General features: G+C 42.1%; 1 protein-coding gene across 1 annotated transcript in view; it reads left to right on the top strand.

Annotated features, from left to right (window-relative positions):
* Positions 1 to 26669, top strand: part of kazna (kazrin, periplakin interacting protein a) — a gene marked incomplete at both ends in the record, with an annotated part of 159224 nt that overhangs the window by 50818 nt on the left and 81737 nt on the right. The gene's annotated exons all lie outside the window — the stretch shown is intronic.

Below are 26669 nucleotides of genomic sequence, written 5' to 3'. Positions count from 1 at the left end.
CACTTTAGGAGGGGCAGAGTGGGTAAAGTTACAAGCTCTTTTCTTCCCCGGGCACTCTGTCTAGTTCATTCGGTTTTCCCTTAACTGGGCAATGGATCTGTGTCTCTTGAGGACGAAGGGAAAGGGGGCTGGTTTTAGGGTTGCCGTGGGTTACTGTTACCGAGAGCTGTTTGAATGGCTGCCCAGTCTGTAGAATGCTTTCCTGTGTGTGTGTGTGTGTGTGTGTGTGTGTGTGTGTGTGTGTGTGTGTGTGTGTGTGTGTGTGTGTGTGTGTGTGTGTGTGTGTGTGTGTGTGTGTGTGTGTGTGTGTGTGTGTGTGTGTGTGTGCTGCAGCAGCTGCTGCTGCTCTGTTTGCCACTTTCCAACTTTTTTTTGCACAGTTTGACATAAAGATAGGCGTTCATGTATAAACATGGTGCCAGCATGTGCAGGTCCTGTCTATGTGCCCATGGGTTGTCACGTCTGTCAAATTCTGGCACACACACACACACACACACACACACACACACACACACACACACACACACACACACACACACACACACACACACACACACACACACACACACACACACACACACACACACACACACACACACACACACACACACACACACACTTTCCGTTTCCAGTCAGCTGGTACAATGAGCTGGCTGATAGGATACGTTCCATCTTGGTTCTGGCAGCACTTTGCTTTTGAAACCACATATCTCCCAGATACTTTGGAGGTCAAGTTCACTAAATGGTCTGCTGGATTTCCTCTCTCCACTGTTGGCTAACTTTTCCTTGACAATGACAGGGGGTCATTTGGTCTTCACTTAACAACTGCTGTGCTTTTTTAAAGGGGAAAATGTTAACGCAGGGTATACTCCACAGCTGGTCAGGAACAGTTGGGTCATGTGTCAGCATTGTTGTCAATGGACTACCCATGTCGCTTTGTTTTTCAGTTATTTCTTTCTGCTTGTGTGTGTGTGTGCGCGCCTCGCGGTATCCCTTTAACCCTGATGCGCGCTCACACTCCTGCTGTTTCCATAGCAGTGTGTGTGTGTGTGTGTGTGCGCCAGTGTGAGTGACGACAAGCATTCCTCTGGGAGGGTTTGAGCACTGATGTCATTGTCCCTTGAAGCTGCTTCTCTGCTCAGCTGGAATGATGCCCTGGATGTGCATGTTCACCATTGTCTGTCCAGTAGATTCAACACAACTCACACTGACATGCATGTTATCATCACAGAGTCTGCAGGAGAAGACTTTCTGACTGGTCCATTTCTTAATATGCTCGCAACCTGTCTAAAGTAATACTCTCTCTCTCTCTCTCTCTCTCTCTCTCTCTAGATGGATTTTGTCTGACATAAGTGTCTAGATATTCAGTGCTGAGTGGTTATGAGTGCCCCTTGTTTTCACCATCAAAATGACACAAGCACATGTCCTTTCGATACTGAAGATGCTGGTTTCTCCCTGATTCCTGCCTTTTCTTTGTGTTGGCCTGTATATCTTCCCGCTGTCATTGTGTCTCTGTCAATAAGTCTTTTTTTTCTCTCCCTTTCACACCCACCTCTCGCTGGTGGTTCTCCATCCCCCGTTCTCTCCTTCTGGCTGCTCTTTACAAGCCTGGCTGTACAATAGAAACAGTTGGGGATAGGCGGATTAGGTAATTTATCACCAGTGGCTGTGTTGGGAAGGGAGGTGTTTTTTTTTTTTTTTTTGCTAAGGGGGTCGCTGGTTCATCCTGCAGCCGGCACAGTGGTAGTCCTGAGGGGAAGCTGTGTCGTGGATGCTACCTGGCATTTTTTTTACTATACCAGCAGAACTAACCTTGCTAGCAGGCCAGTTTACCTTAATTGCATTTCTACTGCCTCTGGGTTTTGCATTTGCTTTTGTAACATTCATCCCGGCATTTGCTAAAAAGTTTCTGAAAAGACTGTGGAGAGGTAAATGTTCCCAATAGTTTCGGAAACTAAAAAAACACACACAAGATCCAACCTCCAATGTGTCTTTCTCTCTCTTTACATCTTACACCTTTCCTATCCTTTTGAGCTCACTGGTATCCCCATGTGCTAGGTCCTGGGCTTCCCCCTGTGGACCTAAATGGACTACATTCAGCTTTGGTTGTGGCACCAAGGGGGCTGCTTATACAGAGAAAAATGCTGAGCAGCCATGAAACTGGCTCAAAACGTCTGCCCCGTGGCCCCAATTTGTGCCGTTCTCATTTTGTCTTTGTGGATGAAAATGTCACATCCAGTTCAATCCTGGAAATAGTTATGGCGACTGAGAAACCCATTCCAGTGCTCCAGTACTGTTTATCTCCAGTACCATGTATTTGTTTGTGGTTACCTTTAGCAAGAGATATTTTTGAATTGTCTTTAATTTGACTTATTTTACTATAACGTTTCCAGTAATGGTTGTAGCGAACAAGAAGCTCTTGATTCTAATGGCATCAGATTTACAATACAATGATTCTTACAGCCCTCTTACAGTAGAGATTTATACAGGTGCAAAGAAACTGTTCTATCTGCAGTCTCCAGTTTCTGTGCGACATGCATAGTCAAACCACAATTACTTAAACTAGTTCCACTGTGGCCATTAACAGAGCTTTTGCAAAGTAAGTCTGTGCAAATGAGCAGATTGGAGATGTTGTGTCGGTGGTGTCATTCCCACGATGCTTGCAATAGAAAACTGTGGCTACAGTGAACAACTTTCTGCAGAGACTAATCTTTAAAAAAATAAAAATAATCCACAGCAGTGCGACTGGCAACAGGAATTTGTTCTTACATGAATTAGGTACACACATTCCTAAGACTATTGATTTGATATGTTAACATTATTTTACACTTGAATGTAATCACTTTGACACGGTTACCAGCAGTTTGACAAAGACCTCTTTCAGCTGCATCTCGCAATGTTAATCAGCATAGGACATTTTGCTCTGTTGTCATGGAGATGGCCCAGTTGTCACCACTTGACATAATAACGATAGTTATACTATATTGGTCAAAGCCATATTTATGCATGTTATCCTGACACATGGAATATTTTCAGATTCATTAGAACAGTAATAGCAATCTATAGTATCTTTGCGAGCCAGCTCATAAATGTTAGTCAGTCAGCACAGCTAGCTTGCTCCTAAATCATCTTCATTTTGTAGTTTGAATGATGTGTCTTGAGTGATAATGCACAGCCTCTCCTTTTTTGCCCAATCAGTTTCCCTGATACAGAAAACAGTTGTAGATTATTTGCTAATGTTTTGGCTCTTTGATACTTGTTGATTGTCACTGACTTCTTAAGAACGCACTTTGGGTCTTGAGTGTTAAGATCTGCTGATAATTGCAGAAAAACGTTGGCTATTTTACTGAGACTGATTGATTGAATTATAACCACATCTCGTCAGGGATAATGTTTCACTCTTTAGTTGAGGGTGAGAATATTTGAGACAAGCTTGGTTGGTCAAGCACTCACAGGATTATAGCACATTTAGTGCTTCAAAGCAGAGGGCATGCTTTACTGTCTGAAGATCATCAAAAAGTTTAACACAATATCAGGATGTTTGATTTATACTCATACTTTATCCTCATGATTATTAAAAATTCGAAAAATACATTAATCTTCAGAGAGGAGTTATTCAGAAGATCAAGAATGACTTAGGCCTGTTATATAATTTAGCATGGTTGATTTCCTGTCTATATACATCAATAATGAGCAGACAAGCTCTGAATGTTAAAATGCTAGGGAGACAACAGTTGGGTGGTGTGTTTTTGTAATTATCTTCACGAAAAGCCTCTTTGGTCATTGACATTAGATATTAAACAGGGTTAAGAATATCGGGAGGCTACTTGCGTTAAAGGCATTTGCTTCAGTTAAGAAAGAGGTGAAGAGAAGAGCAACGGAGACACGTCAGGACTACTTATGTTTTTAATACTATTAGCCAGGGCTTAACTTGGAATGAAAATGGGCCAAAACTCCAGTGTGGCATAAAACACAAGATTTAGTATTTGGTATTTTTTATTTGGATTTGACCTCTATTTCACACGCACCTTGAAGCAAGTGAGACAGCCCACCCACACCTCTCTCAGACTGGCCCTGCATGCAGTCTTAAGAAATCGATGCGTTATTGTGATGGCTGACCATTCATCAATAAAGGAAGCAAGAGGCTAAGCTTTTCTCCACCAGCTGTGTGGCAGAACCCATTGGCATCCGACAGTGGGGAGAAGGGCAGCAGATTCCAGCCTCTCTCTTACCTGGTATGAAACCTCAGGCTTACACATTGTGTATGTGGCATTTCAGTGAAACATTGTTGATCTATGATTTGCAATTTTTTTCTATGCGTTAGTGCAGATCCTCTCCGCTCAGTAGGGCTCCAGTTATTCTGTGCACAGCGTTACATTCAATTGTCAGTATATTAGAGAGACATCACTCACATAGTAAATGCTTCATTCAAATTGAGAAGAGCTTTGTATTCCTCCAGTGGACGTCATGCACACATGCATACACTGACACGTGTGACATGAATTCCTAATTCCCAGTGTCAAATATATACAGTGCCGGGGATGAAAATGGTAATAGAATATTTTACTCAAGTAAAAATACCGTAGAAGTCTTACTCAAGGACAAGTAAAATCACCTGGGTGTGTTTGATTTGGGTGGTTGGATTGAACTTACTTTATGTTGAACTACAGCAATACTTACATCCAGTAAACATTTGCCTCATTACTGTTTTTTTAACGAAAGTTCTTTATTCTATTGCCTTGTTTTAGTAGCGAGAGTAAATGTAATGTTGTCATTTCCAACCCTGTACAGTCCATGAAATATGTTGTGATCAATTTTGTTCTACATTTAATTTCTTAAACATTTTGAGAAAGTCATTTCAACACAATCTGTCTTCTAAACATTTACTTTCCAAGTCAGTAAATGAAAAAAATGCAGATCATCTCTCCTCTGTGGCACAACGGCTTTATAACAGAAGATTTACAGTTTCCGAACTGAAAAATATGGAATGAAGAAAGGATTTGCATAGTTCGGAAAAACACTTTTATAGCACAGCTATTTGGAAAATGTCAACAAGCTTTCACATTGCGTTCTACCCTCTTCCATTACAGTAATGAATGCAAAAATGGCTGATGGAAATAATATCTCCAGAGTTGATTCAAATGTCACTGCTTTCTTTTTAAGACTACGTTTTGAATACTTGATTAGTTACATTATACTGCATCGACGTTTATGAACATAGAGCAGGAGCCCAAAATATTGTGTCAAATACATTGGCATTATTTCAGTTATTTATCAAATTTGCTATAGAAGAAACAAAGAATTATTTGTTGGGAAACCAGCTTGTGGGGAAGCAACCCATTACTAAATGACCAAGCACTTAAAGGCCTACTGTCTTTTACTGTGACATCACAGTAATATTTACAAAGTACGTTTTTTTTTAACCCTATATTTCTCTTTCTGTGATGTCACGAGAAAGAGAAATATAGGGTTAAAAAAACACTCTTTCTGCCTTTTCTCAGGCTAGGATGAACCGATTTTAATTTTTTTTGCACATTTATACTACATAGGATCTCAGAATTCAATACACCTTCATATTCAAACCGGTGAAGTAGGCCTTTAACATTTGATCACTGCTTTTGCTGCATCAGGCCCTGAGGACCAAAACAAGTCGTTTCATTGTCTTTATATTGTGAAGTGGACCTGTCAAAATCCCAGCATGGTCATTCAAACTAGCTCTAGTGTTTGTTTTTTTGCATAAATTGCATTTCCTGCTGACTTTTGTCTGCTCAGTCAATGTCTGGAAACCTGACATTTTGCAACCTGCCATTACCTACGTATGTACCCCTTCACACTCCCTATTATGATTTGATGAAGAGGTATAGGTGTAAACCCTCTGTCACCCTGGAAGCATTTGGTTTAGAATGTGACTGAAAGACAAAGAGACAATAACACAGGAAAGATATAACAGGCTAATGCGGTCATAAAAGAGCAGCAATGTATTAACTCAAACTGTGAAAATGGCACCAAATCTCATTAGTGTTTTTTTGTCGCTGGAGATGGCTTTTGAATCCCTGTCTGTCTATGGCAATGAGAAACTTAACGACTTGTGTGAGGAAAAATTATAGCCCTCCTCAGGTTTCCTGTTTATGGTGCGTTTTATGGACGTTTATTTGACAACGTAAGCCAACAGATGGTGAATCATCAAGGCAGTCCCTAAAAAAGTGCAACAAAAATAGGAAAAGCCACAATTGCCATTGGCAAACTTCATTAAGCTCCTTCTCTTGGCATGGACTGAAGTCACTTTCCGAATCCCAAGTTCAGACTAAATCACCACCGGCTGAAGGTTGTTTTTCAAATGGAGCAACAGATAATGCAGATGCCAGTTTAATTAGTAAGGCTTAAAACCTGAACGTGCCATTGAAAAATGATGAGGGATGTTAGTCTGCAGCCATATGCTTAAAGGTCATTGATTTACATAAACACGTAGTCATCAACTGAGTGAGAGAACCTTGAGAAAAGATTGATTACACAGTAGTATACAGTGAAAATATATGTTGTGCTATATGTGTGTTTGCACCATATTTTGGATTTGTTGTACCGTCCACGCCCGCACACACACACACGTGCATGCACACACACACACACACACACACACACACACACACACACACACACACACACACACACACACACACACACACACACACACACACACACGCCCCTACCTCTTTGGCCTTGTCATAAGTTAAGTGTTTTCCAGACCACCATCAGCTACCAACAGGACTTGACATACCAACAGTGGCTTTATTTGACATTGCAACTTAAGTACTTAATTCACTTGCACCACCACTACCCTACCCCCCCTCCCCCCCCCCCCCCCACACACACACATAGTATTTATTCTTTACCTAAAGAGACAATTTGATGCCCTTCATTGAATTTAGGTAGGTCGGGTCTGTCGTGTATCTTGATGTTTTGGGTTGGTGACTGTTGTATGCATAATGAGTTTGAATGGCTCTCGGGTATGTAAATAAATGTTGCCCTCTGTCCTTCCGCCTGCCTTTCCTGAAAACTGATGCTTACAGCACTATCACGCACGGCAGCAGATGGCATGAACGAGTGTGTTCGGTAATCGGTGACATTGCACACATTCACAATGCCATGAAGTGTGAACTCTGAGCTGTGTCATGCAAAACTGTGGAAGTAGAAAAAGAGGGGGGGGGGGACTTGCTTTAGTACAGTAAAATGTAAATGTCATTCTTCCTACAGAAAGACATTTGAGAGAGGACTTGGAATATTCTGCTAGTCCATGAAGGTTACACAGGCGAGTATAATGGATAGTGCCCCATGTGGGTAGACTACTATGAACAATGATTAACACTCTCATTAATTTGATGGAAGGCTTCATTAGCTGGTGATGGTGGGTGGTGGGCATCATTGTTTTTTTACCGCATCCCCCATTACTCTCTAGATGGGCTTCTTTTTCCTTTTTCATATGTTTGCCACAGGGCCCAACTTGGAACTATTAAAACAAATTTGTTGGGAGAATTATTCCTATCTGTATCATAGCCACTGATCACAAAAGGAAATAATATGGGGGAAATTAGAGCAGCTGCATCTATGCAAGGGTTTACGGCAATTAAATCGGATGGGACTCTGGTGTTGAAATCTGCTCATTGGAATCTGATAGGTCTTCTCTGTTGCCCCAGAGAGAAAGGCTCCCTAATAGGCTGAGATAAGAGATGAGGAAAGTGTGTTCTTGTCAGGCACAGAGCCCGCCCCCCCGCCCCCTCCGATTGGAATATGAATGATGTGATGTGGACCGGGGGAAGAGGAGTGGACTCTTGAGGAGGGGGTCCACTGTGGGGCGTCTCAAGATGTTGTCAGCAATTATTCACAACGAGGTGCAGTCAGACGATCGGTTAGAGCAGCAGCAGTGATGTAATGACACTTCCTTTGTTCATCTAGCATTTCTGGAAGTGTTAGAATCAAAGCAAGTGAGTTTTGCCTATTTTGTCTCCTGTCCCATTTCTGTGAGACTGATGCTGTGTAGCACATGTGTTTGACCACGACAAAGTGCAAGCAGCACTCTGTGGATAGTACGTTGTGAGTCTTAATGGCAACCTTGATATCTCTGCCGGTCTCGCAGTAAAGTTTGTTGAAGAAATTGTTTTATGTTTAAAAAAAAAATACCTTAATTAGATTTTTAGGCTCAATATCAGGTTTCATCCAAAGACACGTTACTAACCATTAAAGGTGGAGTCAGCAATTCTGGAGAGTGCTTGTTTTCAAAATCACTTTCTGTCAAAATCAGTGAATGATCCCGTTACCTACTTACGTGTACTGAAAAAAGAATTTAAACGGCTGGTGTTAATGTACAGCTGAGGCTCTGTAAATGGGCATATGCCCAGCAACGGTGAGCCCCAATTGTTTACATACCCTTAGATACCAGTTTACAACGCGCAGGCTGTGTATTAACAACAGCTTTTTTCAGCGCACACACAAGCCGATTATGAGGAGATTTTCACTGATTTTGACAGAGCACTGTTCATCTTCTTCAGGTCCCACTTTTGTACAAGGGTGATAATTTTGGATCTTAGCTGGGGGGTACATGGTGCGTGCAACCCAAGACGATAAGGATATTTTGGGCGTAGGTAGACGAATAGAATTACCGCATAGCTCTGCAGAGGCATTGCCTTGCCTCACAGCATTTTCAGACACGTGTACTGGTCCTGGGTCTGATTTCTCCATGCACACGTCCCACTGTAACCGATTAGGACCTGCCAAATGCAGTTTGATCTCGGATCAGTGGTTCTGTAAAGCCCCTACTCATGAATCAAATGGCATTCACCGGCTCACAGGGACCAGTCAAGGGACCTGTGGAGGTGTGAAGGAAAGTTTTTTGTTAGAAATTTCTTGCAATTGCTGCATTGCTCTTTTAAGAAGGGCACAGGATGTTATGTTCTCTGCCTAAACCAGGGACGTTTAATGTTTACAGATAAGGATCATTTGGAGTGTGGAGGTGCTTGTGCACAGCAGACACTAACGTTGCTATTTATGTATTGAACACTACTCTCCATCTCCCCCTTATAGTACATGACATGCTGTTTGGAATGATGCCCTTAATTCTTGTTGATGAGTAGATACGTTTCACTATTGAGGTATACCAATAACAGTTATCTTCTTCTGTTCATGCCTTTTCTGTAATGTCATTTAAGTGTTGGCTTTAGTATGGCTTTGGCTTTTAATCCTGTCAGTATTAGAGATTTTAGGAGAGATTTTAGTTGTCTGCTAGTACTCTCTTGTCTATCCTTTCGACCAGATTTTGAAGTATTGTGTAGGTGTCACATTTTATTTGGTTTCATCACATTGTGCAGCTGTGAGTGTCACTGGTGACAGGGAGCCAGAGTTCAGTGGGTGCAGACACATTACATCATCTTTCTTACTGCTATTTAAGATGAGGTTTGATAACTTATAAATAACTGAAACCCAAACTAGGAAGCATCCGATGGCTATGTTAGTGTAACGGTATCTTTTGTTAAAAATAATAGCAGAAAAGAAAATTTTCTTTTGATGAAAAGGGTAAGGAATTGAAGTATGGATGTTTTCAAATGACTCTGCATGTCTTTCAATAAAAAAGTAAATGCAGTCTCTAATCATTTTCCTTATGAAAAAATCAAAGTTTTAGAAATTTTTATTTGGAGATGGCAGGAGTGCACTCGTCTTGTGTTTGAAAGAAACTAAAACAACTATACAGTGACAAAGCCACCGGTTCACACAACAATCAGCATACACAGACACAATGCTGTTTCTGTGTTTGTTCCAGTCAGTTTGTAAGGCCTGTCTGTCTGATGTGGATATGAGTGATCATCCAGCCTACAATCGCCCATCTATCAGCATGCAGGCTGTTCGGCCAGCTGGTGCCCGCTGGCTTGAAGAGGCAGATTGGCCAAACCTGGATGTCACAGTGTTGGTGGCAGGTGGGTCCCACCGTCAGGTAGTAGTGATGCCTACTGGCACAGACGGAGCCATATCAGAGCAGCCCCATGTGGTAGGGGAAGGAGCATGTGTGGCGGAGCAGGGAGAGGGGAGGCATCTTGAGCCATGTGCATGCCAACCCTGACAAATTGGATAAAGCCTCCAGTGGATGGGAAGGGCAGTGTCAGTGTGAGGCTGACATATGAAGAGGACTGGCACAGTGGGTGGAGTGGGCACGGGGTGGGGGCGGCAGACAGCAGATGTTTGTGTCATCACAAGCCTGGCGTCACACTGAAGGAGAGACTTACCTTAATGGACATACGTAAGCAGACAGATTCTAATATGCATAGGGCCATATGTGATGTCTCTGTACAGTGGGTGTGTGTGTGTGTGTGTATGAGAAAAAGAGAACCTGTCCTTCTTTAGCAAGGTTAAAACAATTCCGCCTATGGTGCCATTTTCACACGTACGTCTGTCTAGGGATACTTTTCATCCTCTACCTCATTAGTTATTTTCATTTTCACGTGTCATAAAGCAAATTTCTGCCGCTCTGCTTCTAAGACTTGAAAGACAAATGTCCTTTGGTGATGCATTTGTGTTTTGAAAATGCACACAGACTAGGAGTGTCAGGTCAGCTGCACTGTTAGCATCAGCATAACAGACCATAGCAGTAAGTAGAAATCCGTGGAGAAGCTTTTTAGCAAGCACTTAGAGACATGCTTGTTAATACACATATTGGCAACACTGACTTAATGCAGGTCAATACATGTCATGCTGACATGCAAACACATAACATACATACTTCCAATACAACGTCAGTGCCTTCCTACTAAATTAGATACTCCTAATAGAAGCGTATTTGAGTGTCTAGAAAAGCGCTATATAGACCTCTTATCAGTCTACGCCACACAGCGTCACTCCCCTCTCTACTGCGCATGTCCGTTGCAGAAAGAGACAAGAGCGACACGAGCCACAATCATGTCTTGTTGTGCTGTTGGATGCACAAACCGTTTATTTTTAGTTTGAATGGTGATAAAGCTAGTAAATGCCCAAATGCACCACTGTATAATTACATAAATGAGTTGTGAAATGTTTACAATAAGGACAGTGACCGGAGACGAGGCTATAGCAATGGAAAGCAATGGAGGCTTATTTACAATGACCCACGTTATACATCTCCGTCCTCTTCCCTTGTGTTTGACTCTATGGTTTGACTAGGCAGTAGGGGTTTGCACGTGTACACGTGTAGCCGGTAAGTAGGCTAAATCATACCATTTAGGAAAAATCAATAAACGAAAACCGAGTGGGGTCGACATGTGCTAGCCTACTGTAGGCTACTAAAGCAGATAACACAACACATTATTGTGTTTGGTTATAATATTTATTCATTTAACTATTTAACTGCTCCACCATAAGTTTCACTTTCCTTTTCATCTCCGTCTCAAACAGCTGGTCTGATAAGCTGGTCGGCTCGTGAGCCCAACGGCCCCGAAAGCAGGAGTCAGTCTAAAAACAGACACTATAGACTAGTTATGATCACTTTTAAATCAAAAAGCTAAATTATGAAATAAAGGCATCTCTGCCTCTCTCTGTCTATCTGTCTGCCGGTCTTTACTGTCACTCTCCAACAGCAGTCCGGCCACTGAAGTCGTCGGGGCCATTTCTTCTCATCATTTATCTACTCAACTGCCGGCAACGCGTATGGGTCATTAAGACGTATCTCGTTCAATAGTGTTAATGTTTCCGCATAACCAATGTTAGCACTCGCTGATAAACAGTTTTTAGTAAGCTGACAACATCGCTATTTAGCACCATGGACCTATAAAGAAACACCGCAACTGCAATATAACCAAACGGGTAACCATGGCAACCAGCCAAACAATTTTTCTTTCTGCAACTATGCAGTGCGCGCATCCGCCGTGTTGATAAACAGATAAGGGGTCTATACATCTTATCAGTTATTACATATTTAGATACAATTTGAATCTCTCCGTTTGGTTATTGTTTTGCTTCATGTGTTTTTAGATCAACGTAGGTTACAGTGACCATTTACTAATCTGTACTTTGCCTGGACCTTCATAATCAAGCTGAGGCAAAATTAGAACATTAACACTTAACATAAGCGGTTACAGAATTCACCTCAGAAAAGTGGGGATCACCTGTAATGTTTCTCCTGAGTTGCAAAGACTGACCTTTTAATTCTTTCTCATGCGAGGGATTTGTTTATAAAAAATAATTTACTGTCTGAACAAAAACATAGCACAGGCAGGGTCTCTAAAACCTTGTTGGCAGTGGGAGATCTGTATTTCTCTTTATACCGCTTCAGGAATCTGTCCTCTCTCATCCTCTTTTATTGTATTGATTGTTAGATGTTAGGTTAAGAGCAATTTTCACTCGTTATGTATTTTTAATTGAATTCAACTGCTGTTGCAGGCCAGAGTATCTCAATGGAGGCTATGTGAATGGCCTTTAAGAGCCAACAAGCACAGCCATGTGGGCTACTCCTCAATGAGCCCACATGGCCCTTAACAGTGAACTACATGTCCTCCAAACTGAGGATGTACATTCTTAATTCAAAAAGTGTTCAATGCGTCACTGCACCATTTCAAAGCCCTTTGAATCTTTATCAGCAACAAGCGCGGCAGAAGCCTGATCAATAACCAGGGCTAAAGGATCAGGAGAAACACTTGTACCAAATGTTTCTTTAAAAAAGCAGCCACCCAAAGCAAGTCCCTGACCTTCTCATTTTGTTGAGCCATTGGTAACAAGTTTCACTCTTTTTTCACATTTATTAATGTTCTTAGTCATTTATTATATATTTGGGATTGTTGTGGTGTTTTCTACAAGCAGTATCATTGGATCATGATACTGTGAAACTGCGGGGGTATGTCGGGTTCTTTATAAACAATGATATCGAATGATTACTTTCCTCGTTGCTGAGATTGCTGGCATTTAGAATTGCACATTCCGGGCCATACCCTTGTAAACAAACCCTTACATTGATGCATTTCCAACTTCTAAGGAAGATAGTGCTACAAGTGTGTGAATGGGATTGTAACCCCTTTTGTTCTCAAACCAAATAAGCTCATGGTTAAATTTTTGATCTTGCATAGTAATATTTCACCCTCAGAAAATGTCTGTGTTGTATTCCCACTGTAATTTGCTAGCTTGCCCGTTTTGTTGTACGAATATTTTCTATCCCTAACTTGACCCGTTAATGTTGCATTACTTTGGTTTCAGATAGACATTCGAAAAGCTGTACATTTCTAAATTTAACATCAAGCCATTAAAATCTATTTTAGCACAGACATCGCCTCTTAAATGTTGTGGCATGTCCTATTTGTATTTTAGAAGCTGTCTCTTATCTGTGGAACAACAAAGGGACAGGTAGTGCCAGCTACTCTGTCAGTCTAGAAGTAGTCATGCCACTTCATCTCTCTGGAGCGAGGCAGCTTTGTCTCGCATCCCTCATCCAAACAAGGCGAGTTCAGGCAGAGTTCAAAGGAAAGTTGAGAGGGAAAGCAATATTTTTGCTTCCCCCTTATGTCAGTTACTCCCAACCTTTTAGGTTTTGCTCTTCTGGCAAGAAGAGAAGTGTTTGGGTTGACAGCTGGTACGTTGCAGATGTCTGGATGATAATACTTTCTAGCAGCAGCCTCTGGTTTGAAAGAAGTTTGCTGTAATGGAGGTCATCTTTCAGAAAATATCTAGAACCTCTGACTCAGTGGCCACAGGGAAACACTTTTTACTCATCAAATATGCAGATTGTTAAGAACTGCTGTGCAATCCACGTGGCCAATGAAATCCTGTGTGATGAGGTGTTTATAGTTCATCATGATAGATCAACCTTGAAGAGGTTAACATGGACCTATTTGCTTGAGGCATTTGGCAAGGCTACTTGTTGCTTGAATGCATGCAGATGATCTACGTGTTGGCATCCTATGTGGCCATCAATTGATGTGGCTGGCTGTGTAGACAGAATCGATTTCTGGTACAAGCCATAAAGCACAATGCTACAGCTTTTCACTGTCAGAGCCCAGGCCATTACCCTGAAAGAGGGTTGATCCCACTGTTCAATAGCTGCATGGATAATGTAATGGATGTAGGAAAACAAATAACTTTTAAAGAAGGTCAACCTTTTCAGAAACTGTACGAATCAGCCTACCATAAAAACATACTTAGGATAGCAAACAACACTTCAAGCACTCTTTGTGCACCAGTATGTTATTGTAATGTTACGTTGAATATATATATTTTTGGGTCCTCTCTTGATATCTTAATGCTTTTCTTCTTTAGTCTCTATTGTCTTTTCTGTGATAAGCAAATTGAGCTTCAGGTATGCAAAACAAATATCAGACTTGCTCTGACGATAACTTAATATCATATTGTATCGTAATCGTGTCGAATTGTATCGTGGATATTATTTTCTCGTAACTGCCATCACATTCGTTATCACTGTATAATTAACCAGTAATGATGTACCAGAGAGTAGCTTAAGACTGCAAATGTCATGCTGAGGCCATGTGCCTGTATTTATGTCTGGTTTCATAAAGTCTTGTTACGGTAAGAATATCCCAGAGATTGATGTCTGTGTGTATCTGGATCCAAAGCAATAAGCTGCTTATATTACATTATAAATCCTTTAGATCACCCAGCAGCATCTTGGCTATCCTTCCATAATCCATAATCAGACCACTCACACAAACTTTATTTGAATGCTCAACAATTCACTGATGGATTGCCAAGGCCCTCAACCTTTTAATGTGCTATAATTCTGCAGCTTGTAATGCAATCAATGTTTTCCCTCTGCAAATCTGTCTTGAGCGGATAGATGGATAGGCAGCTCTTTGTGGCAGGTAAAGCGGCTCGTGAGGAGGAATGGATTCCATTGCCTCATAGACAATCAATCAATTTGTCAGGAGTGACATGCCAGCCTGTGCAGTGTCTGTCTCCCTCCACAACATTGACTTACATTGGGGCTTAGCGCTCAGATATTGCTCTGGTGCTCAGGGTGTCAGAGAACTGTTCCTAGGCTTATGCTGCACAGCATGATGCCAAGGAGCATCATTGATTTATTGATGTTCTGCCTATTTTTCTTGCCACCTGGTACATCTGTTGCTACAGAGTGTCATTGCCAATGCCAGGGTTTAACGTAACATTTTTTCCCGGCGCGCTCTCTTGGACAGTACATCATAGTTTTACTGGCCCCTTGTATATTTTCACTGGCCAGGCAGCCAAGTAATGAAAATAACTGTTGTTTTTTTTCTCCGACGTTTTGGTGATTTGTTATAGATAATATATACACCATTGAAATTCCCTTTAAGTTATGTTTCCTTTAGTTATTGATATGGAATGTGGATATATCACACAAATCTGCAAGCTGAAGTATTGCTCCAGTGATGTATAAGCCCCTCTTTCTTCTTGCCTTGAGTAATGGTAAGAGGTTAAAGCAGACTAAGAGTGCATCCTGTAATGCATTTCATCTGCCACGTGTCTTGAGACTGACATCTTCAACTTGTATCAAAGCATATTAATAGACCGCTAAACTATTGTAAGGAACCAAATCTCAGTAGTAAGTTTTACAGGATGAATCTCTAACCACTACATCACCACCATCTGTTAAAAATGCAGACAGTATAAATATTTCTGTATTTGTGGGGGAAATATTAATGAAATTATGTGTCTAAAACCTGCAAGACCTGTGAAGTCACAGCCTTTACCTAGAAAAAGATAATTTAAGGTTCGTTCTGATTGTAAGCATCACGCAACAGGCCAGATTGCCACAAAAAAATAACCCCATACTGGCCTGACCTTGTAGACTCCCTTAACTATTTACACAGAGCTTTAATACTGTCATTAGGCTGTTGAGGGCTTCGACTTGCTGCCCCAGATCAAAGCCTTGCGTAAGGATTCAAGTCACTTTCTAAGCGTTTGTCTTAGATCCAGCAACACAGCTATCACAGCCACAGGATCACACTATCAAAGCTCTTGCCAAAGTACCGGCATGACTACGTGCCAGCCCTTTAAAGATCTTAACAGCTCCGCAAAATAAGCGGCCCAAAATCCTTGCAAATTCTTCTTTGTGTCCCCTCGCTGTCGGTGTGCCTGATGCTGCCACTTATTTGGAAGTTCATTGACAGTAGATGTAAGATAGGAGCGCATGGCAGCCGTGCTTGCTGAGGGCAATGCGAGAAGAATTGGGAGTTTACTCTGCTCATTAGGATTCTGCAGTGGCCGCGGAGCGAGGCTGAGATGAGAAGAACTGATGAGAGGAGAGGCAGCGTAGTATAGGGCCAGAAATAGATCAAAACCAAACTGGAGTCCAGAGTGTACCGGTGGGCACAGGAAGAGATGGAATGTTGGCCCTCTAAGGCTGGACACGCTAAATGGAGCTGTCGGACTGGATTGCAGATTAAGATGCGCCCCGGAGAATGATAGCAGTAGCCAGCGAGCTAGCTTGCTAATGATGAGAATGTATTAAACGAATGCTGATAACAGTAAGAAGGGGTAAAGGATGAAGATTATGAAAAACCCTTAAGGATTTCTCTGCTCCCCCTTTTTATTTCACTCCATCTCTTTCCTTCCCCTGCTATCTCCTTGTGCTGTTCTGATTGTGATTAGTAGGGCGATAAGAGGCTCATGATTCCTCTATTTTCTGCTTCATTAGTCTGGCTCACTTCTGTGTCAGTGGCCCAGAGTGGCCGTTCGTCCTCTTGTCTTCACCTTCCTACTTCTGTTTTTCAAAGTCTCTCGCTCCTCGGCCTTTCGTCTGATGAGACGCACATTTGAAATCGGCCGGAAATCGTACCCGGGTCTGCTGCTGGGCCCGGCCCGAGGGACGACGACGACGACCTACCAACAGAGCTAAGGGCGCCGCCTCCCTATCTCTTTTACCACCCGTCTCCGTCCTTCTTTCTTCGCCCCCCCCCCCCCTCTTTTAGCTCATTTCTCTCTATTTGTTTCTCTCTCCTGTCGTGTTTTTCTACGGATCCGTGAGTCGAACGGAAGCAAATAGAGCGAGGCGGCGAGGTAGAACCCACCACTACCTCATCTGGTAATGAGCCTGTAAAAGTTCCCGGTCAAAAGTACAGCGTCTCCATGGTGACTGAGGTAAAAGTTTCTGGCAACTGCCTACGCCTGGTGTCTCTTTGAGGGCGCCAGCTTGAGTAAACAATGCCAAGGTCAACGCTCCTCTGGGTTTGTTTGAGCGTCTGCGACCACAAAGACACACGGCAGCCTTTTAAAGGATGCTGTGGGGAGCTTGTTTTCTTTTTCTTGTCATCCAATTCATCCAGAACCTTTTCATTAGACAAACTAGACCACCCAACTCACTTTGTTTTTTTCTCTCAAATGCAAACCTCTAACTCGCCATCCTTGTATTTTATTATTTGCCTTGTCCCAAAATGAACCTTTTAAGATCCCCTTTTCTTTCCAAGGCACAGATGAATTGCAATGAACAGCCAAAGCATATTTAATGTGAACTTGTTTGTGTGTTCCTTCATTGGATGTAGCTGTGTAAGGTTCCTATTTAGTCATATTATATGGCGCTGTATTTTGTTGTTAAATGTCCTCTTTGTGCTCCTGCCGCCTGCTGTTTTCTCTTCTTTGCATCCCTCGGGCCGCCTCTATTCATTGTTAAATTGAATTATTAATGTTCTTAATTCTAGACGAGGGAACAAAACAGCTATGCCGTTTATTTTTGCCTTTGAGCTGTGAGTCACTCAATCTCTTGCTACCGCGCTCTTGCCGCTGCAGTCACAAGTCATTACTAGTCGGCTAATTACCTACAGAGGCACCTGCCCACACACAAATCACAGACGGGTGGTTTTGACACATTTCGTCGTCAAGACTGCCTCCCTTGCACAATGAGCTAAGTGTAAAAACCTTATAGGTCATTTACGGAACCCGTGGTGTTCGAGGCTGTGTCTTGGAATAATGAAAACATTTTGGCTTAGCTGCCACCAGTATATTTACACTATAGTATTGACTTAACCAGGGAACTAAACAGAAACAAGCAAGTCACTATTACCCACCACTCTAAAACCTGTACACATCCACAAGCCTGTTCAATTAAGTCACATTCATTTAAATTTGTACCCATGAAATCCGTCTTCAAAACCAAAATCGATGCAATGTTTAATCAAAGAGAAACGTGTACGCTTTATACTTTTGTGAAATTATTTTAAATTATATCAAGTTTTTTCATGAACAGAATAGACTCAAAAGTCTATGACTTGTGTTTATAATGTTCAAAATTCTCAAAAGTATAGAGATGTCGATAGGGATTCATTAATGGCAAGCATTTTGGAATCCATTCTGTAAATGTCAGACCAAATGTTAATTGTTTGTTTGTTTGTTTTTTCTCCAAAAGGCTATGCCAAGACCAATTTTGGATCCGTGTTGTGAGATTCAACAACATCTATATTCACACATAGTGCACAAGCTGTAGAACTGGAGCATTAAGCAACATGTGAAGCTTGTAAGCTTGCAGGTACTTGACACTCTGCCCTGCAATGCCGTGTATAATTTGTGTGAGAGCCTGACCCTGAATGCTACAGGGCCTTCATTTGGACTGAGGGCAAAGTCAATACCAATGGTGTTTGCACTGTGTGATGATGAGGATTTTCTGGCTTGACTGTAATCTGCAGTGCAGCTAAAGGGAGGAGAGAAGAGACCATGAAACTGGAAATTGGAAAAGAGAAATGGGGGAGATGGCAGGCTGAGAGAGGGGCCGACAACAGAAAGTGACAAACATTCAGTGGGAAGATTGAAGGCAGACATGTACAGAAGGGGAGTGAAATACACAGAAATAAATGCCATATGACATTCACAGTGCAATGTATTCATGTGCCTGGAAGTCCCTAACCCTAACCCTTATCCTAACTGTTGTGCCCCCAACGGTGCCTTGCAGGCAGCGCTGCCTTGTAGGCTTCGTTGGGGGCACAAAACCGCCAGCTTTGGACACCCCAGTCAGGACAATAGGGTTAACCTGCTCGAAATCTTTCCCCACTCTCAAGCCGATCCTGTAATTACCACTGAGAGAATCTCCTGGAAACTCATTGGACTTCCTAATGTGCAAAGTTAACTTGATGAACGGCCAGCAGTAATGCCTCTGCGCACTCCATCAGTCACCATTAAAACTGAGAGCTGGCCATCGCATCTCAATATATCATTTATTAGCAACAGGGTTTCTCTGGAAAGATGGAGCGCTCTGCATACTAAAGCAGACAAGGAAGCCTCAGTGCCATGCTAACAAAAATGAACAGCTACTCTACTGTACACTTTTTGAATGGCTGTCAACTATGATAAATGTGAGCGTTTAGTTGGACTGATGAGCGGATTGTGACTAAACAACTGGCAGCTGTCGATACTGGAACTCCGGTGAGACACATTGTCTGTTCCCACAAACTGATTTAGAGAACCGTTGTTGTCAGACGTTTACATATTATTCTGTAAAGGAAATGTATCAAGATCCCTCAGTGGCACAACATTTTGCCCTGTCACTATCATTTACACATGCAAAATAAGCCTCTCAGAATGAAAGATACTATCCACGCCTAGCAGATCACTCATTTTCACTACAGTCACACTGTCTTTGTTATATCCCAAAATATTTGAACAACCCCCCGACTCACACATACAGCCCACACATCATCCCAACAAATGCACGTCCGTTAGTCATACAGGACAATCTTCTTTCTTTTTTTCCTCTGTCTCGTCATAGACAGATGATGAATGCTTTTCTATTTGACAGCCTTTTTATTTTATTTTATTTATTTGACTGTTTCTTGAGGCCCCGTACTTATGTGTGAATTCCCTTGTTACACTCAGGGGTTGGAGCTGCAATGTCAAAGTATAACACAAACCAACACAATTGTGGGCATAGTATATGGTACAATTTGAAAGAGATTGACTGTGAATGCGCTATCTGCAGGCAGGGAAAAGCTATTAAATGCAGCATGGTCCAGAGTAAGCCCGAGAGACATGTTGAGACAAAGTACCAGCGGGTGGTGGTGGTGGTGGGGTGCTGTGCGAGAAAAGAAAAATCACTACGAGGGAGTCAGTGCCATATTGGAAACAGGTTGGTGAACCATATCTATCCAGTTCCACTGCTGTTTCTAACAGCATTTTCATTATGTCGTGTTTATCACTGTGACACTAGGAGGATTTGAGCCATGCCAAAGTCTTCTTTCTGTTTGCTGAAATATCTTGTTACATCTCTATGTTTGTAGGCTAAGAATAAAGCTTTATGATTTAAAGCAGAAGTAAGCGATATATTTATGTTAATATATGTGTTCAATCGCTCTATATTCATACAGTGATCACTTATATAGTGTGCACGCTTCATAACACAGGTCTCTCAGTCACTCCGCTCTGCACGTAATCAACGAGAAACTTTTCTGGTATCCCACAACCGTTTATCCTATCAGAAGAGAGAATGCTACAAACTGGTACGTCTCTCTGCCCGAGCGACAGAGGTGCGAATGTTTATGTGCATACAATGGCGGAGCAGGTAAAATTCTTTGCGAATGTCTGTTTTTATGTTTTTTTTATCATGTTTTATCGCACTTATGGATCTCAGATGATGCTAGATAACTCGCTGCTTGAAGACCACTGTGTTTTAATGTGGTGACGTAGGGACGAGGGAGGGGACTGCTAACTGCAGTCACTGACAGTAAGTTAGCCAAACGAACCATTTCGCTTACTTCTCCTTTAAGTAGAGCTAACAGAAACATTGGCTCATGGCGACGCAGGTCTGTACTTTAAATAGCTTTTAATCCTTTTTGTTAATTTAATTTTTTAATTTGCACTTTGACAAGTTGTTCCGTCTCATCTCATCGCTGACATCTATAAATGTAATTATATTATATCTGTGCAGTTCCTTTTCTGTAGAGCATCATATCATATTACAATGAATGAAACTTAACACCTTACAGCAACACCTGACAGAGAGTGAGTTGGCCGAGTCGCAGAGGCAGCCCATTCACACCTCTGCCTCGCAAACATGATGGATGGCAAAACAGCAAAACCAAAGCTAGCATTTAAACTTCTAAGCTGCCCACTGGTCTTCTCTGTCGTCCGTGGCATAAATCTCAGTCAAGGCATACAGGGAGCTTCATGTAGGAGGGTTGAGAGGGGTTATTTGTTTTACTTTACCTCTGTTGGAGGTGCAGTGCTGGACATTTAACCTTATATTTGGAAAGGTGTAGGGACAGGAGAAAGGTACTCAACAGATATGCATACTGTATGTATCATAGTGCTGTACCATAATATTCCTTTGTGTACACACACTAGACTAAAAGGCTTATACAGTAGGTGTACAGCTTAAGCTTAGAAATATTTTGAAACTTACTTTACTTACTTATGCCTACTGGCATGTAGGGCAGCAACAAAGGATGTCCACTCCTGTCTGTTTTGGTGTTGATGCTGTACTGGGGGGAATTCCACACATTGTTCAGTACTCTGTTTCTGGCCTTGTTGAGTGGACTTTTCATATCTTTGTTCTTAACAATGCTTCGGAGATTTCTAAACACTTTTGTCGGGTAGGTTTGTTTTATTTGTAAAGGTGTGGGATTTTGTGTGTTTAAGGTCATACTTCAGGCTAATTGTCAGTCCTATTTGTTGTCCAGATAATGTTTTTGTTCCTGCATATGGTGGTGGTTTGTGTGGGAAGCCAGTGCCAAGTCGTCTGCAAAGTCGAGGTCTACATTTGTGGAAACATTTTGAAAGGATGAATGGTAATTCTGTCCTGTTGTACAATGGTAGAGTTGTGTGATTTCAAAACTTTTGCTGAATCAGTCAGCGCATGTCATTATTTCTGTTTCTGAGCACAAATGAAACACACACACACACACACAGTGTCAGATAAATAGGTAGCTGGGGATTGGTTCAACCACAACAACAGCTGCTCGTGTCTGGCTACTGCCGTGTTAGACGCAGCCAGCCATGCAGTCTGTTGATTGGAAGACAGTTTATTTGCAGAGTATGAAAGCATGTGCAGTGTTTGCCCTGAACACACAAAAAGAGTACTTGTTCATTACACAATGCGGACTTGAGGGCTCTGAATGGTATATTTTCACAGTCAGTTGTGAGTGTATACAGTTACAGGATGTACCATGGAATAACACACAATGTAGTGTAAACATTTCCACACAGAAATATGTATGTATGTTTGACAACAAAAAAATCAAACTAAAGTGCGTCAATTGAATATTGTTTCTGTTTGTCCATTAAAACAGATTATTTTCTTATTGAAAAAAATAAATAGAAATGTTCTCTCTCCATCCTCTATGTAACCTGATGGACAGAAGGCCACATTTAGCTCCTCCCCTTCAGATACTATAGAACTGTCCAACTTGGTTGAACCAACATTCTCCAAATATCATTAGCTGGGCACACAGGGCACATTCTTTTCCTTGTTTACCATGCTAATTCTTGTCAGTCAGCATTATTTATCCATTTAAAACAAACACTCATTTGACGAATGGGTGTGTGGAGCGGCTGAGAGCTTCTCAATTATCCTAAATTGTATTATGGAGGAGGAATAGATTGGGATATAAATTATGACATTAATATTACACCGATGTCAGGGGGATTAGGGTTAGGATCTACGCTTAAATCAAACATCAACACACATATACACATTCCCTCCTTTTATCACTGTTCAGGGACTATTATTAAAGCCTTACTGAAGTTAATGGATGGCATGGGTGGAGGTGACATCATTCATGTGCAGTGGCAGCTCTATGGACATTTCATGAGTCTTAGCTATGCTCCATATGACCTCCACTATGCACACAATGCCTGTCCCGTGAGTGCTGGGTTTGTCTCCTGTGTGGCGGTGTGTGTGTGTGTGTGTCTGTGTCCGTTGATCAGGGCGTGTCTTTCGATGGTGATCAGAGGGCCAATGAGAGGATGCCTGCAATGGAGACGCACACACACACATACACCTTCAGGCACACAGCCACACTCACACACAGATTAACAGGGTAAGCTGCGCCGCTCATCTGGGATAAATGCGGTCAGAGAGGGGAACAGCTGAGCAAACAGCTCTGGCAAGAGGCAGAGAGCAGAGGGGAGAGAGGGAAGCAGGGATGACCAACTATTCATCCCGGCGCAGTGCTGGCGACCGGCTGCCACGTTGGATATGCGTCAGCCCTGAACCTGGGAGAATGGGGACCGGTGGAGGTAATAACAGACACACCAAATGTACTAGACTCGGCTGCCAATATGTTGTTTTCCTGGGGGACACTGCAATGGGAAGAGTATGGGGCAAACTACTTCACTTTGCCCTTGAAGAAAGACATGTTTGGGAATTCTGGGAAATCCCGTTTTTGTTTTTTGTTTTTTTAAATAGTTTCCCCCTCAACAGTCTGGAAGCCGTTTCACTCGTTCTGTCTTTTCTTCTTCTTCTCTTATCAAACAAAGGATACTAGAGAGAGGGAGAGAGAGAGAGATGGAGGGGGAGTGGAAATTAGAGGAAGATTTTGCTCCCAGAGAAATCCCTTTTACGTCACAAGATTAAACACACTTGTTTGGAGTGACGTGGTTTTCAGTGCTCCAGATGTTGCACCGCGGTTCAAGCGAGTCATGTTTTAGATGAAACAAGCAGAGGTATTACGCCGGGACATGCACCCTGGTTGTACGGCACATTATGAGGCCAGATGGGCTGACGCTGATAGTCCGTTTATGAACCATTGAAACCTGTGTCATTAGGATAGATAACAGTGATCTGCCACATTAATCCTCCACGACTTTGTCCTGATAAAGGGGAAATACAGTAATTGCTGAAATGGCCATAACCTAATTGGCTGGGTTGCTGCTTGGTGCCAAGATTGATCTTAAATTGTGGAGTTAAATTGTGGAGTAGTAGGTACTGGAATGCATTTTTTGGTTGTTTTTCTCATGAAAATAATGAACCTATAAGGAAATGTGTGCATTTCTGAAAGATATGGAGGACATATTTATTCAACCAAAGTGTATCCAACAGTGTCAGACACATTGGCCTGTCCCATTATCTATTCACACAGGAAGGTGCAATTGATAGGTCATTCAATTAGCAGATTGAATTGTGACAATCTAGAATCCACTTTTGTCTCAAGGCTTCCAGAGGTTGTCATCTTCTGGACCCATTTTGTTTTGCCCCAACTCTATTTACTCAAACTGAAACCTACTTTTCTCTGCAGTCGTTACAGGCTTTAGGAATTACCAAGAGATTACTGTGATGCTGTCGTATAATTTTGGCACATTGACATTTCTAGGACGGACTTGTTGTCACTGAACAATGCTGTGCAAAAACATCACTTCATGGCCGAAAAAAAATTACAATCTATTCTCCAAAGACTATCTGCTCAGAAAGAAAGAAAGAAAGAAAGAAAGAAGATGCCTCAAAAAGAATATTGACTCGAGCGTCTGGAGACAGCTTTTATTGTTAAAAGTAACTTTTGACATGTAAAGAGATTGTTTTGTCTGCCTCTCTGCATTTGTTCCTTTTCATGTCCGGTATCCATAAAAAAAAACCACAACAATTGTATGGGTTCCAGAAAAGGCCTTTGTCTGCTGCTCCCCCTGTTGTATGAAGACACAGTGTGTGTACACAGTCTATTATGCAAGACGCTTGGGAAGTCTTAGCCACCTTTTGAACTTCTTTCTGAGCAAAATGTTTTTGCAAGATGTTTTCTTGTAGGTAGCGTTTATGTTAGTTTTGTTCATCCAGAGTTTAGTTTGGATTTAGTTATGTGTCTGACTGAAGTGCTGCTGAGTGATCACATGTATGCATCTTGCCAGATCGGCAGAGCGGCTTGTAGCGGCGATCAAATTCCCGCTGCTTGTCTGTCAGTTTCTTTACCATTGATGTCCAATGTGCAAATCTGCTGCCAGTGTCCCCGGAGGTTCTCCCCCTTAAACCAAGGTTAAATCAATTAAATTCCCATGTCCACACGATTAGGCCTTACCCAATTGTTAATTATCCAGAGCATGGGGGGAGTTGATGAAAGCAATGGGATGAGTGGCAGGGGGATAGAGGCATTTTTGAAAGTGTCCTGCGGTAGAGTGCTCTGTTACAGTTGCGGTTATGTGCACTCTCACATCCCAGCTTTTAAAATATCTACTGCTTTTTTCTGTGTTGTAGAAAATATTAATTGAATACCTTGGGTTTTGGGAACCAGTGTTGGGGCATCTTTAGCACTCCTTGAATTTTTTTTGATGAAACTCTGAACCTTTCAATAGTAAAACATATCAATCGAGTCACTTAATAATGACACTGGCTTTCAAACTAGCTATTAACAAAATTGATGTTGGTGCCCTTGTCTTATCAAACCAACTGCTTTCATGACTCGGAAAGTTTGCTACAGACCTTCTTGCTTTTGGTCAACCAATATTTCAGTCATATATATTTCATGTCAAACCAAAACCAATAATGTAAAAGTTCTTTCTTCTGTTGACGTGCCAGGAAATGGCTTTGTCAGGCTATTTTAGCAGAGGCTTCAAAGATTACGTTTCCCCAGATGTGCTATTCTGGGAGTAAAATGGCCTTTGCGGTGTAACAGGCTTCTGGTGGGAAATGTGTCTAAAGGGGAAGAGGGAGAGAGAGAGAGATAGAAAGCCTGGGGTCACTGTGACTTTCTGGGCATGCAGAGATGCCGATATACTGCATTTCCATCCTGCTGTTTCAATTTTCAATGGTCCTGCTGTAGCTGTCAGTTTCAAACAGATGGACACATACATCAATACACAAACATGCACACTCACACTCTCCTTTTGATACCCACGCTGTTTAATCTTGCCTTTTGCGATGGAGGTTGACAGAGTAAGAGCTCATGCCCTTAACTTTGGTCACATTCTCGATAGGGGGCCTAATCTGCCCACACTTTCCACATTATGTCAAGAACCTCCTTTAATCTGTGGATGTCTGCAAGCTTTCACCATAAATCCATGGGATGTGACTGTGTGTGTGTGTGTGTGTGTGTGTGTGTGTGTGTGTGTGTGTGTGTGTGTGTGTGTGTGTGTGTGTGTGTGTGTGTGTGTGTGTGTGTGTGTGTGTGTGTGTGTGTGTGTGTGTGTGCGTGTGCGTGCGTGGTTTTGTGCACGTTGGCTGGCTTTGTCTGGTTTTTCTCCTGCTCCAGTGCATCTGGCTGACTTGACTTTTCACACACCACTTGGACACTGTAATGAGTATGAGGCCCGGTTGTGACAGGCCTCACACAAGCACCATGCATTATTTAGCTAATGGTCAGGTGGCAGATGCTGGAGTGCTTGTACTGAGACCAGTGTCCCAGTGGGCTAGAGGCTATACCCTCCTTGACCCTCAAATCACCTCCCTTTTCTCTGAATAAGATCAGTGATGTTCATCCCCCTCCAGTAGGTGAGCTCACTGTGGTTTCTCTGCGTATCCTCCCAGTAGTTAATGTGGACTCCCAAGGGCTGAAGTCTGAAAGCTCTCTGCCACCAACAGTTTGCCGGGCTTATTTCTTTGCTCTGAGTGTCGGAAGTACCCATCATTCACCAAAAAAATAAAAACATAAACTCAGACGAGCCAGACCAGGACAACAAAGCAGTTCGGAGACATCCTTTAAAAGCCTGCTGCATTTTATCTCTATGGTAAAATGTTGCTTTATATAGGGACATTAAATGTCAGGGTAATACCTATAGTTTAGATTTAGTTGCTGTGAGCTAATCGTGCTCCCATCTCAAAACCCTACGTACTGTAT

This window comes from Ammodytes marinus (assembly GCF_949987685.1).
Source record: "Ammodytes marinus genome assembly, chromosome: 7".
Classification (NCBI taxonomy): Eukaryota; Metazoa; Chordata; class Actinopteri; order Uranoscopiformes; family Ammodytidae; genus Ammodytes; species Ammodytes marinus.
Note: the sequence above shows the minus strand (reverse complement) of the source record. Positions and strands in the feature narration are given on the sequence as shown.